Consider the following 11,449-nt stretch of genomic DNA (forward strand, 5'->3'; position numbering starts at 1 on the left):
TGCCCCAGCGGGAGATCGAGCCTCTCGGTGAGTTTTGTTCGGGGCGTCCGCTGGGCGTTGCTTGTTTGGGCAGCCCTCCCAATTTGTGGAGTGGTCTGCCCGCTTGCACGTCCTGCAGCGGTACTGCTCCTCCTGAATCTCTCTTCGGGAGGGGGAGGACCTCTTGGTGGGCAGCCCTTCGTGATTGGAGAGGGCTAGGCCTGAAATAGTTTGTTGGTGCCCTTCCGCGGACCACTTTGGTGGGCGGAAGGTGGAGGTTTGTCATTTTGAGAGTGTTAGATGGGGCCTCCGTGAGGAGGTAACGCTGGCTGTGGAGTGGCGTTGGTAACGGGCTTCCGCAGAGAAGATCCCGACCCAACAAGAAAGCCACTCCGGGCTGAATTCCACCTACCACGCCGAGGCGGTGGGGTATCGTGCCCCAAGGGGTCCTAACCTGGAGTTGGACAGTAGGAACTGTCATGGTGTGGCCCTCTATCCACTTCATTTCCCACCGGGTTTCTTCGTCAACCATGGCACCGGCTGGCACTTGGGCCCTAGTGATCAGGCTAATGTCTGCCGCAGTGTCTACGGTGACCGGAAGGGTCACTGGCAAGCTAGTGCTCTGAAGAGGGGCCACCGAGATGAACTGGGTTTCCAGTCTCTCAGGTAAAGGATCCGGTGCGGACCAGCAGCAGAAAATGAAGTGCTGATTAGGTTGACAAATTTGGTGGTGGGGACATGATGTGGACAGGCCAGAGATCCAGCATTGTAGTGGCTAGCAGCCCCACAGGATTTGCACGGGCCTTTTGGATGGGCTCGGTGGCCTGCAGTAACTGTTGGAGGAGAGGGCTGAGCGGATGAATCGGGAGCGGAGTTCTGGCTGGTAGGGTTAGGCTGCTTATTAGTGCCGAGTTTGTATCGGCACTCAGCTTCAGCGTGGCCCCCCTTCTTGCAATAGTTGCACAGGGTCTTGCTAGGCAGTCCATTCTTCGGGCGAGTGGAGTTCGAGGGGTAGGCGTAGGGAACGATTCGCTGCTGCGAGGTGCTATGCGACTGATTGAAGGTTTCCCACGAATCAGCCATGCGACAAGCTTCCATAAGTGTGGGGGCTGTTTATCGTTAAGATATACAGCAAGGCCCTGGCACACATTGGGAAAGGTCTTCTAGCATGGTCCAATTGAAAAGATCCTCAAACGTCGTGCAGGCCAAGGAGTCGAACCAGCGCGTGCGGACTGGGTTTTGTGACATGCCCATTCCGTCCAAGACCAGCCGATTTCCTTGGCAAGACCTCGAACCGTTGTCTCCATTTTTCTGGGGTTATCTCGTAGGCCTTTGTAATGACTCTACGAACTTCTGCCATGTTACCTCTCTGGCTCTTCTCCAGTGAGCGAAGCGCTGCCTTGGCTTTTCCCTCCATATGCTTGGCTAGTATTAAGGCTCTCTCCATCTCCGTGGTGCTGTAATTATTGAAAAGAGCCTCGATCTCCTCCAGCCATGCTTCTGGCTCGTCCTCAGTCCACTTGGGGACTAGGGAATTGATGCTCGAAATTGGAGCGTTTGATGCAGCAGGTGTAGGACTGGAGGCTTGCTGTCTGGCCATAGCTTCGGCATTCTCCATTTTCGCTCTTTCCAGCTCGAGCTCTTTCTCCTTGAAGGCTAGCTCATGCTGTCTTCTTCTTTCTTCTCTTTCTCTTCTAATTGCCTTGCTCGGCTTCATACTCCGTTCTTCTTCATACCTCCTCTGCTCGGCTTCATACACCCTTCGTTCTTCTTCATACTTCCTCTGCTCAGCTTCATACTTCCTCTGCTCGAGTCTTTCTTCCTTCTCCCGCTGGCCAAGTCGTCCACTTGCTCCTTAACCCAGGTGGTAAGTTCCGAGCCGGTGAGACCTGCCAAGCCCCCCAGCCCCAGGGAGGTTTTATAATGCTCTGCTGCCATGGTTCTGGTGGGAAAGGGCGTCTAACCGGGTCGACTGGGCGTACTTGGGCAGCGAGGAAGTGTCTCTTCAATGACGTGGCACCCTTTCAAAAGGTGGCACTGTAGTTTGGGTGTGCCGTGTACAGGTTACACTGGTGGCACTCAGTATCCCTAGGCACTGGTGCAGGTTAGGTCCCAGAAGAACTTTCTCTTCTGTGTTCCCTTTTGTTTTCTTTTAGTGGCACTTATGGTGCACTTATGGTGCAATGTGTTCCTAGAGACCCTCTACTGGAGTCCAACTAGGCTATATGGAAGGAAAGGCACTCTACACCCCTGCAGAGTGCAACAATCGAATGAGAGAGAAAGGAAGGTAAAAGAGAGAGAGAGAGAGAGAGAGAGAGAGAGAGAGAGAGAGAGAGAGAGAGAGAGAAGCTATTCAAGTGATGACAGTGCTGCAAATTATTGGCACTGTGGAATAAAGTGAATTTGGGTTTTTTTTTTAAAGATCCTCGTGAGTGGCTGGTCCCAGTACCCAGTGCTAACCCCCTTCTTTTTCAGAGGGTGAAAAACTACTGTTTGCTTCTGTCTGGATAGCAGGCCTCACTCGTGACCGACAGTTTATCACTGTATTGTAATTACTCTTAACTTGTCCTCATCTATTGTGGGATAGAGGTGTTTCTTTTATTTGGTTTACTGTTTTGGAATTAATTAGCCTAGTGTCGGCCGTTCTTTCTTTGAAGAGGGTCACATACACTTAGGTTAGGAATGCTTACTTGAATGACGAGAGAGAGAGAGAGAGATAGAGAGAGAGAGATTTTCAATCAGCTAATTTCTTGCTGCTTGAGAACATGTAAAGCAAAGATCTTATAAATGCACAATGGCATGTATCTTAATAAAATCAGATAGATATACGTTGTCTTGGCTTCCTTAGGGATTGCTTTATTATCGTAATTTTCCTGGGAGCCGACGTCACAAGACTTTTTAGCGTAAAATTTTAAATTTTTTTATATGATTTTTACAGCATGTATTTGCATAGGAACTTGTTATGGTATTACTCCTAACTAAGGCCTATCTTTCCCTGCCTAAATTATCTTTTGGTTTTGTCTATCAAAGTCTGTCTAGCTAAGATATTGCGAGGTGGGTTTACTACGCCAACGAAAGTAGACCCAAAAGTGGTTGGAACTTGGAAGCAGAGTCGAGGTCACAATAACAAGGTCTTTAAGATGGCGGCCAAGTCCCGTTAGGCCTAAATTTCAAAACCTTGGGCGGCGCGACAACATCAAATGACGGTTCTCTCACAAACAGTTCGAACAATTTCAAAACAACCGCGCGAACACGGCGGAGGAATCCAAGATGGCGGGTATTTTCTTTTTAGCACAAATTCAAACAACGAACGAAACAAATGCAGGTATCCAGATTTTACTTTAAATATACCAATCATGCATAGCGTTTTACGTTACGGATGGAAAACTAAATTACCAAACAACTTTGTGTCTTTTGTTATCGTATTCTCACCCGGACATTAAACAAAAGAATGAAAAAAAATGCTGGCCTACCAGCGTGAATTTACGTTGCTGCACGGTACATTTTATTGTAAAATTACTATTTCCGTTCGTTTGCTATTTTACTGACACGGTTTTACCTGATTCCCGCTATATGAACCACGACGATCGGAATTGCCGACGCGATTAGTACATTACTTTTCTCGGCCTTAAGATACGTTATGGACGACTTAACTCGAATGCTCCGAACACAGTAAAAGTGCCATTCATAAATTATGTCTCTCGTTATAAATTATGTCTCACTCTGTTTCTACACCCTTCCTACCTATGCTAATTCTCGCTACACTTTTTATTATAACTATTCTCTTGACTGCTTATTATTATGCCTGGTTCCTTGTTTGGAAGAATGAAATGGAGTTCGATATCTGACTTTTATTTTTTGGAATTAGTGTAATTTAATATCCTTTTCTCCAGATTCTTTCTCTAAAATTTACTTTAGATTCTACACAAGGTCGCCACTGTTACGTGTGTGTCTTGGCTGATCATGTATTATTCAATTTACGTAATTTTTACGGCCCTGCAGACCAAGAATACACGTAATCTGCCACTTGAAGCCAAAAGTTAACCTCAAAGACAGTCGTTAATTAGCCAAAGGTCGCCAGTTAAGGGTAATTAACCTTAACAAGAATATTTGAGATGAATTTGATTTTAAACGCAACGGTTCTTCCAAACATTCGACGCTAGGCATAAAAAGCATCGAGACTTAAAACTGTGTTGCTTACCCTAACCTAGGTATTTACTGGAATAACGGGGTTGAAGCTAACAATATAATAATTTGGCTTAATCTAGACTTCGTAAACACTTTACCCTAAGTGGTGGTTGAAGGAAGAAAACAAAGAAAATGTGAAACACAGAAGGAGTACTAGTCAATCGACGAAGCTTCAACAAGAATCGGACTTTACCGAATGTCGAAGTCGCTGCGCAAACGAGGGACCTCAGGAGTCGATTCTGGCAGTCTCCCAATTCACTAATTAAGATAGACGTAGGAGTAAAAGTAATAAAGAACAAAGAATATCGTTCGGCACGCACGCAGCGTCACCCTGGTTCAGTGACCGCTGACATTCTCTGACCGACCTCGCCGCCTTCCCGCCAGATGAGGTGGCCTCTGACATACCGCCCGGCAATCCGACCTTGACAAAGGCATCGCCGAATGCATAGAATAAATAGCTTAAGGGCCACCATAACTAGGGGTCATTGAGTGTAAACCCTCTCTGAGGCTTAGGTCCCTAATGCCCTAGCATATTCTGTTTTAAAACTGCCCAGCCTATGCGCAGCGCCATTTGTCTACTGCTGTGATTGTTATTTTGAATTGTCTAGCCTACCAAGGGGCAGAGATGTTCTCTGTTGAGGTCAATCTGACTAATATTCCTACACCTAAATACATCGAGGGCGAACAGCAGTAATATTTAAAAAAGAAAAATATTTAAAAGAAATATATATATATATATAAATATATATATATATATATATATATATATATATATATATATATATATATATGTGTGTGTGTGTGTGTGTGTGTGTGTCTATGTGTATATATATAATATATATATATATATATATATATATATATATATATATATATATATATATATATATATATATATATATATATATATATATATATATATATATATATATATATATATATATATATATATATATATATATATATATATATATATATATATATATATATATATATATATATATATATATATATATATATATATATATATATATATATATATATATATATATATATTCACATATATGTATGTAAAAATATATTTCAGTCTTACGCATCATTGCTTAGTGTAACATGCAAATAAAATTCCCAATAGTTCACATTACTGATTAGATACAGCGTACTGTACGCTTAAACTGATCCGGGTTCAAATTATGATGACCTGACTTCTCTCGGAGCATCACAATCTCTCACAATTGCCAGAACGTTACCCATTCACGTATGTCTTCTTCATAGCTTCCTGTGATATATCGTGGTTAACTGTCTTATATACCTGTCTAAAATCTTCCATCTTATTTTCCTCAATCTTCTCCTAACAGTTGATTCACAGTGCAACTGCTTTGAGGTTTTCCTCCTGTTACACCTTTCAAACCTGTAACTGTCAATTTCCGTTTCAGTACTGAATGATCTCATAGGTCCCAGTGCGTGGCCTTTGGCCTCAATTCTGTATTCAGTTTAATTCAGTTCTTGGCCTTTCACGTATACGGCATTACGAAATCCACTTTTTTTAAATACTTTCAGTAGGATTATTCCTGTGTATTACAGAATTGTTTTTTGTATAATGCTAAGCCTTTGTTTATTTATGTTAAGGTAATTTTAGGAGAAGAGGCTAATAAGTTGTTGCATTTAAACTAACGTAATTCACGATACGTGTTCATTATTTAGCACTTATACACCTATGAAAAAAATTTAACATCTTACACTTATACATTTTTTTTTAACATTATACACTTATGACCACAAATTTAACATCATGCACCCATGAAAAAAAATTAAACATTATACACCTCTGACCAAAAAATTTAACATCATACACCTATGAAAATTTTATTAAACATTATACACCTCGGACCAAAAAATGAACATCATGCACCTACGACAGAAAAAAAATTTAACATTATACACCTATGACCAAAAAATTAACATTATACACCTATGACAGAAACAATTTAACATCCGGTTTCTGACAAGATATATAAAATTACTAACACTTCTTGTATATTTTCTGGATCTGTATGTAAGAGATTTAATATAAAAAAACTCTTCACTTACTGTCACAAACTACGATTAGTTGAAATATATGAATTTACTTCATAAAATCACCATAACAGTCTTGGTATGTTACGTTTTTTTGAAATCTGTCTTGAAAATCCTAGAATGTATAAAGTAGTTCTAGGTATTTCGACTCCCAGAACTTTGACCCCGGTAATTTCACTCCCGGTATTTTAACTCCCAGAAGTTTGACCCCGGTATTTTGACTCCCAGAACCTTGACCCCGGTAATTTCACTCCCGGTATTTTGACTTCCAGAACTTTGACCCCAGTAATTTCACTCCCGGTATTTTGACTCCCAGAACCTTGACCCCGGTAATTCCACTCCCGGTATTTTGACTCCCAGAACCTTGACCCCGGTAATTCCACTCCCGGTATTTTGACTCCCAGAACTTTGACACCCAAAATAAAAAACAAATATCCTATTTAGGAAGCATATTTTTTTAAATAGCTTAGGGCAATTATCGTGTTTAGGAAATGGAAATTATATAACTTGATTGTTTCATAAGCTGGAGGCGTAGTTTACATATTTTTTTTTTATATTTAAGTATATCAGTAACATTTAGCTGTTAAATCCGACTTCCTGGCGGTATAAAGACATTTTTTTGTAACCGCGTCTCGTACCATTTAGACAGAGAAAAGACTGAGAAAAGAGCACTATTTATAATAATTGTGTAAGGCTCACTCTCAAGTCATTAGGGACACTAAAAATGTTTTATCTCAAACAGTACTTTAACAAGACTACGTACGGTCACATATCAAGAATCATACTGTAGGTTTGTTCAAAGGATTTATTCTAAATAAAGACTGGAAATTGGAGTATCATTAATATAAATAGGCGTGCTTTGCAACTCTTCACTTTACACTTCCAATAAATTTTTGGCCAATCAGCGCTTGTTTCCTGCCTTTCGTAAATGCAGTTTAAGTCATCTACGAGTTTCTTTCCACCACGGGTGCTCTGAATGGTACGAGACGTGAGACGTGCTTATAAAAAATGTCGGATCACGTTAAGATTAGCGAACCCACTCGCAGCAGGATTCGCTATTCTTTACAAGAAGATTATTGGGTTCGTTATTCTTTGAATGGGAATAATCGGGTTCGCTGTTCTAGACATGAACACTTCGGTACCAGACATTTGGTCCCCCCAGGGGCTAGTACTAAACAAGGCGAAATACATTTGACTCCTTCCCTGGGGCTAGTACTAAACACGACGAAACAGCGTAGATGAATCGCTGTTTCGCCGTGTTTAGTACTAGCCCTCGGAGTTCGGACCGGAAGGGGTTAGCCATTCTTTACACTGGGATAATTGGGTTCGCTGTACTTGACATGGAGATGTTGGGTTCGCTAATCTTGACAACACCTCTAGGAGCTCGGATGCAACTGCTAAATGTTACTGATATACTTGAATAAAAAAAATATGTAAACTACACCTTCAACTTATGAAACAATCAAATTATGTAATTTCCATCTCCTAAACAAGGTAATTCCCCTAAATTATTTTTAATAATATGCTTCCTAAATAGGATATTTTGTTGATTTTGGGATTTCAGTTTACCAGGAGTGAAATTACCAGGGGTCAAAACCCAGGAGTCTACTGTACATACTGGCCACTGTATAAAGTGTTTATTTGACTCAAATTAGAAATACCAAAAAAACTTCTTCCTTAGCTATGCAAGGAGGTTCAGTAGGTAAGGTCATAGTATGAAAACGTCTTGGGTGATACTTGTGCTTTTGTTGTGGCTGCCACATTGCTCATATTTCTCCTACTTTGGCCCCCCATCGCTTTGACATTGGTCGAGATCCTTTTCATTAAATATTGCAGAATTTATAATTAATTTTAATCAGGTTGGTCGAGATCTATTTCTTTAAATGTTGCAGAATTTGTCATTAATTTTAATCATGTTATAATATATATATATATATATATATATATATATATATATATATATATATATATATATATATATATATATATATATATATATATATATATTCTTGCTCACAGATTTTAATGAAATTAAAAACGGTACATAACAAAATAAAAATAATAGCGTTGCAAAGAAAAAGTTCATAAACAGAATAGATAAGAGATCAGATATACAAAATTAAACGAGAAAAATATTCATACCTTAAAGTATATCTCGAGAAAAAATATTCATATCTTAAAGTATATCTCGAAGATTATCTTGTGCGAATATCCTTTTTGTAATACGAGGATTGTCTCTTTCGAAAGACTATGCTCACTGTGAACGAGTCTGTGAAAGAAATACCTCCAAAATATATTCCCATTCAGTAAAATGGTTTGCATTCAAGATGGTTTGCGTTCTGCTTGCTTGTTTGTGTGACCTCAACAAAAACCGTACCGACTTGAGATGACTGACTTGTGTTTTTATACCACATGGCACCAAAAAAAAAAAAAAACTTGATGTTTACATCATAAAGCACCAAAAGAAAAAAAAACTTGTTCACATCATGAATTTGAAACTGCCTTTTTGAGTCACATCTTGTGTGCTTTTCAGAGGCATATTTGTTGGCGATTGTTTTGGCTTCTTTTCTTTCATTTTTTAATCTTATATAATTTTTTTATTATTGATTTTCACGAGAGGAGCCTTTACTGTTTATCTAAGCATTTCTCAGTTAGCTTTGTTGAGTTCGTTTTTTTATGACCGTGGCTTTTTCGTCAGTGTTTGGATTTATAACTTTTTCTCTAGGAATTTTAAGATAATTTTAGGCGTTTTTATAATTTTTTTAATGATGTAGAATAATTTTTTTTCGATGTTTCAGGGTCTGATTATGCTTTGATTTTAAACTATCGTTTTAAATGGCAATGTTTTGCAACAACTTTTCCTTGAAGTTTATATAATATATGCTTTCATATAAAATGAACCAGTATTTCATAATATATGCTTTCATATAAAATGAACCAGTATTTCATATTTCACATATAACAGTTTTTGGTTTTGTTTTGATTGCTTTTCAAGATATTTATACTACTACATTTGTGTAAGCACAATTGAAATTGAATGTTAAACATCACTTGCACCCCCTGACACAAACAAATTTTTGTGTCGTATTGCACTAAATCTTACAGTTTCGAGTTTTCCACGAGTGACCATATTTTTGTGTTTGAAGGAGAAACTGCCAAGGATGTTGTTTTAAAGCCTGTGGTCAACTGAAGCCTGTTTTTTTTGTTTTTGTTTTTTTCAGAAAATCAGGTAATTTTTGAGATGATTCAAATGAAACATATCAGTAGGCTATTAAATCCGAGAACACGGAGAAATCCCCGGAGAAATCATACAGAAATGACTTACATTTTCGGCCGAATTTTCTGAGTAGAATAAAAAGAGAGGGAAGAAGTGAATCAGTTTATCTTAGTGTTATGAAGATACGATCGAGGAAATTATTCAGAAGGAAGTTAATATGTACCGAGAAGGTGTCACATGAAGATGACATACGGGATACAAGGTGACAGATACGAGGCCTTGTTAAATTCTTGAAAAAATACCTTAGATTCTTCCCACGTATTCTGCTCATTGTTAGTGTAGTGGCTTAATCCCTTTGCTACCTGGTATCTGATACGATGTAGATCACATTCATGTATATCTCACTGATACTAATCAGTGTTTAGATCCGTAAATGTGAAGTGAAATATGGCTTTTGAAATGCCCCTGTGTCGCATATTCTAGTGTATTCACTTCCCCACCAACGTCTGTACATAGTTTGATATTTACGTCATTTGTGTATGGCGATGTCTGATTTTCTTATTTACATATTCGTTCCCACATAATTGTTATCAGTGTTGTTATTATTATTGTTGTTGTGGTTGGTAATCTTGATGGTGTTTTTGTTGCCGTAAGCGTTTGTGCTGATGTGTGTAGAGAAACAAATCCACAGTTTTGAATATGGGTACATATGTTAAAAAATAAATCACTACAGAGAGCTTTTGAACAGATTCCCGAAAGCTCAGATTCCAGAAAACTCAGATTCCCGAAACCTCAGATTCCCGAAAGCTCTCTGTAGGAATTTATTTTCGAATATGTGTACCCTTACGTAGGTGGATTTGCCTCTCCGTTTCTGACTCTCGCCGCTGATTTATATGTTTATTTTATCTCTGGCAGTTCTCAGCTGTACCAAACCAGTATACCTTGAAACTTACCCTCCATTACTGTGACCTTGAAATTAAGGCATTTCTAATTACTGTGACCTTGAAATCAATGCATTTCTGATTACTGTGACCTTGCAATTAATGTATTTCCTAATTACTGTGACCTTGAAATTAATGTATTTCTAATTACTGTGACTTTGAAATTAATGCATTTCCTAGTTATGGTGACCTTGAAATTAATGCATTTCTAATTACCTTGACCTTGAAATTAATGCATTTCCTAATTACTGTGGCCTGAAATTAATGCATTTCTAATTACAGTGACCTTGAAATTAATGCATTTCTAATTGCTGTGACCTTGAAATTAATGCATTTATAATTACTGTGACCTTGAAATTAATGCATTTCTAACCCTGCAGAACTGACTCCAACTATACCACCGGAACTGCAAGAACTCTACTCCCTCTACCAGATGGAACTGCAGTACACCAACAACGACAGAGATGTCAAATACATGAACGACATCAACCAACTCTTGAGAGTGAGTTTTGGTTCCTCTAGATCGGAGTTGTAAGAGTTATGATGTCCATGAGTTAATGATTGATGAATCTAGGTGAGAAGGTGAGAGAGTTTTGAGGAATATAGGTGAGAGAGGTTTGATAAATCTAGGTGAGAGAGATTTGAGGAATCTAGGTGAGAGAGGTTTGATGGATCTAGGTGAGAGAGGTTTGAGGAATATAGGTGAGAGAGGTTTTGAGGAATCTAGGTGAGAGGTTTGATGGATCTAGGTGAGAGCAGTTTGATTAATCTAGGTGAGAGAGGTTTGAGGAATCTAGGTGTAGGTGAGAGAGGTTTGAGGAATCTAGGTGTAGGTGAGAGAGGTTTGAGGAATCTAGGTGAGAGAGGTTTGAGGAATCTAGGTGTAGGTGAGAGAGGTTTTGAGGAATCTAGGTGAGAGAGGCTTGAGGAATCTAGGTGAGAGAGGTTCCATGAATCTAGGTGAGAGAGGTTTGATGCATCTAGGTGAGAGAAGTTGGATGAATCTAGGTGAGAGATCTAGGTTTGAGGAATCTGGGTGAGAGAGGTT

This window comes from Macrobrachium rosenbergii, chromosome 31 (genome assembly GCF_040412425.1).
Source record: "Macrobrachium rosenbergii isolate ZJJX-2024 chromosome 31, ASM4041242v1, whole genome shotgun sequence".
NCBI classification, from domain to species: Eukaryota; Metazoa; Arthropoda; class Malacostraca; order Decapoda; family Palaemonidae; genus Macrobrachium; species Macrobrachium rosenbergii.